Here is a 6000-nt window from a genome sequence, read left to right as displayed (position 1 = left end):
AGACATTTCTACTTTGAATGTTTAACACTCAGGTTGCTTATCTAGAGTTCAGGACTAGTTGTATTACAATTTCAGATCTATTTTTTGAAGTTTGCATTTAATTATGGCTTCCAAATGCTAATCTTTTAACACAGAAATCCTCTGCTCTCCAAAACACATATCAATTTCACAGGTTCTAAATCACTGCTGTGATGTCTGCAAAAACTCACAAGATTTTTCACAGATTTTCAGAGATTGCCTTACTCTGATGATTTTTTTACAAGGCAGATCTAGTATACACTAAGCATTTTAAAAATGCCTCTGTGGACAGGAAGCGTATGAGGTGTTGGGCTCAGATCTGTAATTGCTAACAGCAAAGCACCAAAGTTTCTGAGAAGGAATTCAACTTTCCTGAAATTCAACACAGAAATAGCAAAGTACAGAGCGGGAAACATTTGTTTTGATAGACTCAGGAGGACATCATGCTCTTGAGGTTTTAAGATAAACCTTCAACCCTAAGATTAAAAATCTAAACACTATAGGCCAGGGTTGTGCTCCCCACAGAAATCCCATAGGTGGCATCACAGCACAAGGGAAATTACATTTCCGCTGCTTTTGATTTAGAAAGAATGCAGCTGCCTTGAGATTTTTATTTTTCAGTTGTTTTTGTTTAAAGCTCACACTTTCCTGCAACTTCAGTTCTATTTTCTGTGCCACTTCATTCTCAAGATCAAATCTGCACAGGCTTAAGTCTCTCTTGCTTTATATAAATTTATTTCCTCCTGCAGATGCCTACCAAAACATACACAGGGGTGCCCCAAGAATGTAATTCTCCAGTTGAGAAGGATACCGGACACCAAGGACATGTATGGATGTATTGAATAGTTGAAATGGAAATGAATCAAACTCTCAACCATAATTTTTCTCACCAGCAATCCATGAAGTTCATTTAACTGAGTACTTCAGGGATGTATCAGACACAGGCACATACAAGGACACACTCTCAAGGTTTCAGCACTTGTGAACAAAATGAGTATTTTGAAGATTATTTTTTTAAGAAAACACTGATTGTTCAAAGAACTCTCGTGCGGACCTGAAATTATCATAAATAACAGAAAATTCAGCATTATTATCTTAATTCCAAAGAGGAGGGAAAAGTAAATGAGTGCATTCATATCTGAACAAGTACCAGTAGATGTCAGCCCCATTTTTTATTTGGCATCAGGGGCCTCCACAAAGGGAGAACAGGGAAAACCAGTGAGGAGTCCAGGGCACGGATGGGACCCAGCCCCAGTTCACCACATGACCATCCTGTCCCCAACAATGACCATCAGGGCACAGTGCCCCTCTCTCCAATTAGAGCAACATTGATTTGCTTGATGTGTGACCACCCAGGCACAACGTATATAATCTCCCCTTGGAAAGGAGGTAAACTGAGGCAGGGGTGCCTCTGGGCTGAGCCTTGACTGGATGCCTGATCCTGATGCTCTGCTTCTCCCTTGCAGCTGACTTACCATACAAAGCAGAATAAAAAAATAGGGTATTTTTAATAAGCAGTATGGATGAAAGGATAAAAAAAAATAGGGAAAAAGCCAGTAATTCCCTCTTGTAGGGTTTATCGCCCTGCATAAGATCACAGAACTTCTCACCAGTATAGTATTTCCAAGCACAACTTATTCCTCTGCCCTTGGCTGGGTCTGCTTATACGGTTTGTGAATTCCTTCGTCTAAAGCTGCCTGTTTAAATTTTTGTCCTCTTATATCCTTAAGAATCCACCTCCTCCCACCCATGGCTGCAGATTTCCTGAAGAGAAATCTGTGTTTCTCAGCATGACACAAATACTCCAGCAAAACCACAAGCAGATCTAACAATGCTCAACCACAGAGCAGTACAAAGCAGAAGTTTTATGCAAGTAACAGAAACCTGCCAGTTACTTTCTCTTTCACCTACACCAAAACTAGAAAAATTGCACATTTTGGGATATTTCAAGGTTTTTGCCAAGATGTTTGGGTGTTTCTAAGACAGCTGACCTCACTGCTGCAGAGGGATGTGCCTTAGGGCAACAGAAACAGTAGGATGCATCTGCTCTGAGAAAATGTACTTTTTTCCTATTAATATGTCATTTTGCTAAGCTCTGTTTCCCCAAGAGCCTTGCACTATTAAGATGTCTTTACTGCTGCTGTTGTTCTGGTTCCCTCCTCTCCAAAACGAAAGCATTCAGCACAGTATGTGCAATTTTTTGAATATCTATACTATTTTAAAATATTTTATTTTATAAATATTTGACATTTTATTTCTTAGTTGAACAATTTTTATTAGAAAGCCTCCTAAAAATTAGAAAGCTTTCTAATTCATCTGTTAAAGAACAAAAAAGGCATCTAAGAATCCAGTGCAAAGAGTCGCTTGTGAGATGGACCTTTGCTCTGCCCAAAGACTCCATGGGCCTGGCAGACCCAGCCTCTTTGGTGCAGCAGCACCAGCATGGTCTCATGCTCAGAGGGGCTCTGGAGAGGCTCCCCGGTTCCCACTCCCACAACACCCCAGCATCCAGGGACCCTAGATCCTCTTCACACTCCTCACTCCTGCAGGAACATGGTCAAACCCACATTCAGCAAAACCCAGGCCTTTACAACAAAACTGCAGAGGGCAAGGCATGGCCACTGCCCTCACACAGAGGTGTTTTGGGAATTCACCTACCATCACTGGTGTGTTGTTTAACAGGGAGCTGCCACTCCACTTCCAAATGCCATTCCATGCTCTGACCCAGCAGGAGTCCCACCCTTGTTACCTGGACTTTTGGTCTGCTCCCAGGACATACATTTTTGCAGGCTTGGCAGCTTCCTACACAGACTGCCCAGCCCTAGGCTGCACTGGTGAGTGGCAGCCCCTTTGTACCCAGAGCAGCCACCTCATGCACCTCCCCTCAGCTGAAGTTGAACCCAGCAATGTCTTCCTGCCCCAAACACACTCGATCCTTCTCAATCTAACAGACCTGACCCCAGTGCTGGCCCTGCACGATCCCACACTGAATGCACACACGGTCACATGTCACCCTCCATTTGCGGCAAGGCTGCCCCTGGCCTTGAGCAGCAGTGGGCTGGGTGGATCTACGCTGGCTGACCTTTATCCATCAGTTTATAAATCATGATGCTGCTGTATGAAGTCCCAGCACCCAAGTTCTTCACGTACAATACTGGTTCTTCTCTGCACCAATTCTGCCCAGCAGCATCTCCTCCATTTACAAGTTGGGTTAATAGACTTGCACTTTCCACAGTGTTAATAACATCAGTCCACACAGCTACGTCAAAATAAATTCTTATTCCAAAATGCAGAGGGTCACCAAAATGATCAGAGGGATGCAGCACCTCTTCTACAAGGAAAGGCTTGAGAAGATTTTTCAGCTTATGGGTGGTGTATTTGTGGCCATCCAGTACCTGAAGGGAGTGGAAAGAAAGATGCAGAAGGACCTTTTAAAAGGGCATGTAATGACAGAACATGGGGGAATGGATTCAAACTGGAAGAGATTAGGTATCAGGAGGAAGTTCTTTACTGTGAGGGTGGTGAGCCACTGGAACAGGTTGGCCAGAGTGGCTGTGGATGCCCCATCCCTGAAAACATTCACGGCCAAGTTGGATGAGGCTTTGAGCAACCTGGTCTAGTGGAAGATGTCCCTGTCTACAGCAGGGGATTGGAACTAGATAGTCTTTAAGGTCCCTTCCAGTCCAAAACAGCCTACAAGTCTATGAAAACAAGCACAAGAAGACAAAGCAGATTTAGCTGTACCACTCACACTCTGCTAACAGAACAGCACTGCAGGATCACTGCTGACCAGCTCACCTCATACCTTCTGCTCTGCTGAAGATCCTGTGCAGCCACCACCGCATCAATCAGACAGAACTTGAGCACACAGATGTCCACATATACAGCACACTGACAGTGCCTTCAAAAGAAACTACCTGGTTTGGGCTAAGTAACGCTGTTACAGTAACCTTAACTATTTAACCAGATCAGGAGAGGACACCGAGACCTCTGGAAAACCTGTAATTCAGCCCCTTCTCTCCAGCACAGTGTATGATGTCAGTCCTCTGGCAGATGGATGTATCTATACGATATGCAAAATGCAAATGACTTATTCAATTAAGTTCCTATGGGCACTTGTCCTTCGTGACCTGGAAATAATTTCACAACACATTAAAAAGGTGCCAAAGTGCCCAAAGTTGGTATTTCACAGAGGCTCCAACAGCATCCTTTCTGCATTAACTTTTTTAAAAGGTGACGCTGCTGGCACATATACCTTGTGTGACAGGACAGCTAACAAGCCCAGTCCACAGGAGAGTGTATTCCACCTCTCAGCAGATGCTGGAAACTGCCAGGCGAATTTCTCACACTTTTGACTGTTTTTCTGCAAAGAACAACTAAAAATTTATATTGCTTTTGTGTAATCTTTCCTCTGTTACATTTATTAACAGTTCTAAACTGTGAGTCTTGGCATTTTCCCATCCATCCGAAAGTGTGCACACCTCTTCAGCTATCCATACAGCAGCAAGCCAAGAGAACCACAGAGCAGGTGTGCTCCTCAGCAAAGCTCTGTCTCACACCCATGCAGCAAATGGACAGCAATGGTGTTTTACAGACTACTAACTTGGCTCAAAATTTAGTGGATTTTTCATTTCCAAACAGACTGAGTTAAATTGACACTGACTCTGATAAATACAATTAATCAGACCTTTCTCCAGCAATGTCCAAGCCTGATGGTCTTCGATGACACACGCACTGTCAGCTGTCCCATCCTTGACTTACTTGGTGCACTTAATGCACACTCCACCTGCCAGTCTCAGCCTTCAGGATGGCAGAACTGCTCTCACTCCTGCTTCATGGACAAGCAGACAAAATAAGAACAATACCTGCAAAGATTCTTGAGATTTCTACTTCCCCTCATTGTATTACAAGTTGTTCTGAAACATACTACTAGGTAAAACCTTGATGAACTGTGGTTGATGTGGACTTAAGAGGATGGCACATGGCCCAGTTCCTCCTGGTCATCTGTGGGCCAGCATGCTCCTCAAATACGCTGGGCAGTGCCATAAGCACACACACCACAGACACCCCCTCGCACTCAGTATGTTTAAATGGGCAAGCGAAGAGCACAAAGGACAATGTCACACACGTTCTGCGATCTGGTACCCAAGTAAGAAGAGAAACAGTCTCAGCTGCAAGCTGCTTGTCAGATCTGAACAGCCAGAATGCGACACAGAATGAGACAATGGGCACTAAAACAAGGTGTTAAAGACTTTAAATGTAGCACCCCACAATCTTCCTTCATTCGTGAAGACTCAATTTGTCCTTTTCACATGCACACTGCAGAGGAGTCAAAGGTCTCCTGACTTCTTAAGAAAGTCATGAATGTTTTCATTTTCTTAAGATTTTGGGGTTGGGAGTGTTTCTCGGGGTTTTTTTGGAGGGGGGTTGTTTGGTTTTTATTTGTTTTTGGTGAATGGGCATCTTCCTTGCTATTAGACTGCAACTTTTTTTTTTTTTTGTATCTGTACTTTCCTACTTAGCATCAAGTATCTTTCCCACAAAAAGGTGTATCCACAATCCAGTTTTCAAGTTTGAGAATTATGTTTGAAAATGGCACAGCCAGCTGCACTAGAATTATAGCTTTATAGATAATTTTGTTGAGAATTGCACAGCCAAAAATTATATTCAACAACTACCTGAATAAGCATCTGAGGTTTTCTGAATTTAAAACACTGAAGGGAAAGAGTTTGATGTGATCATGAAGGTAGGTAGCATTCCAAACAGGAACACAGTACTGAAAATCCACCATGAAGCGTTTTGGTTATTGGTCCCATCCAAAATGTTAGTTTACCACACAATATTCACTTAACTCCCAGCATATGTGCATATACAGAAGAAAAATGACCAATATAGTAATAATAATAATCCTTCCTACTACATATTCAAGTAATAAGTTATCACACTATTTCACAAGCACAAAACTCAAGGCACCACAACAAA

Source organism: Prinia subflava, chromosome 1, assembly GCF_021018805.1.
Source record: "Prinia subflava isolate CZ2003 ecotype Zambia chromosome 1, Cam_Psub_1.2, whole genome shotgun sequence".
Taxonomy (NCBI): domain Eukaryota; kingdom Metazoa; phylum Chordata; class Aves; order Passeriformes; family Cisticolidae; genus Prinia; species Prinia subflava.
This window is presented reverse-complemented; position numbering follows the sequence as displayed.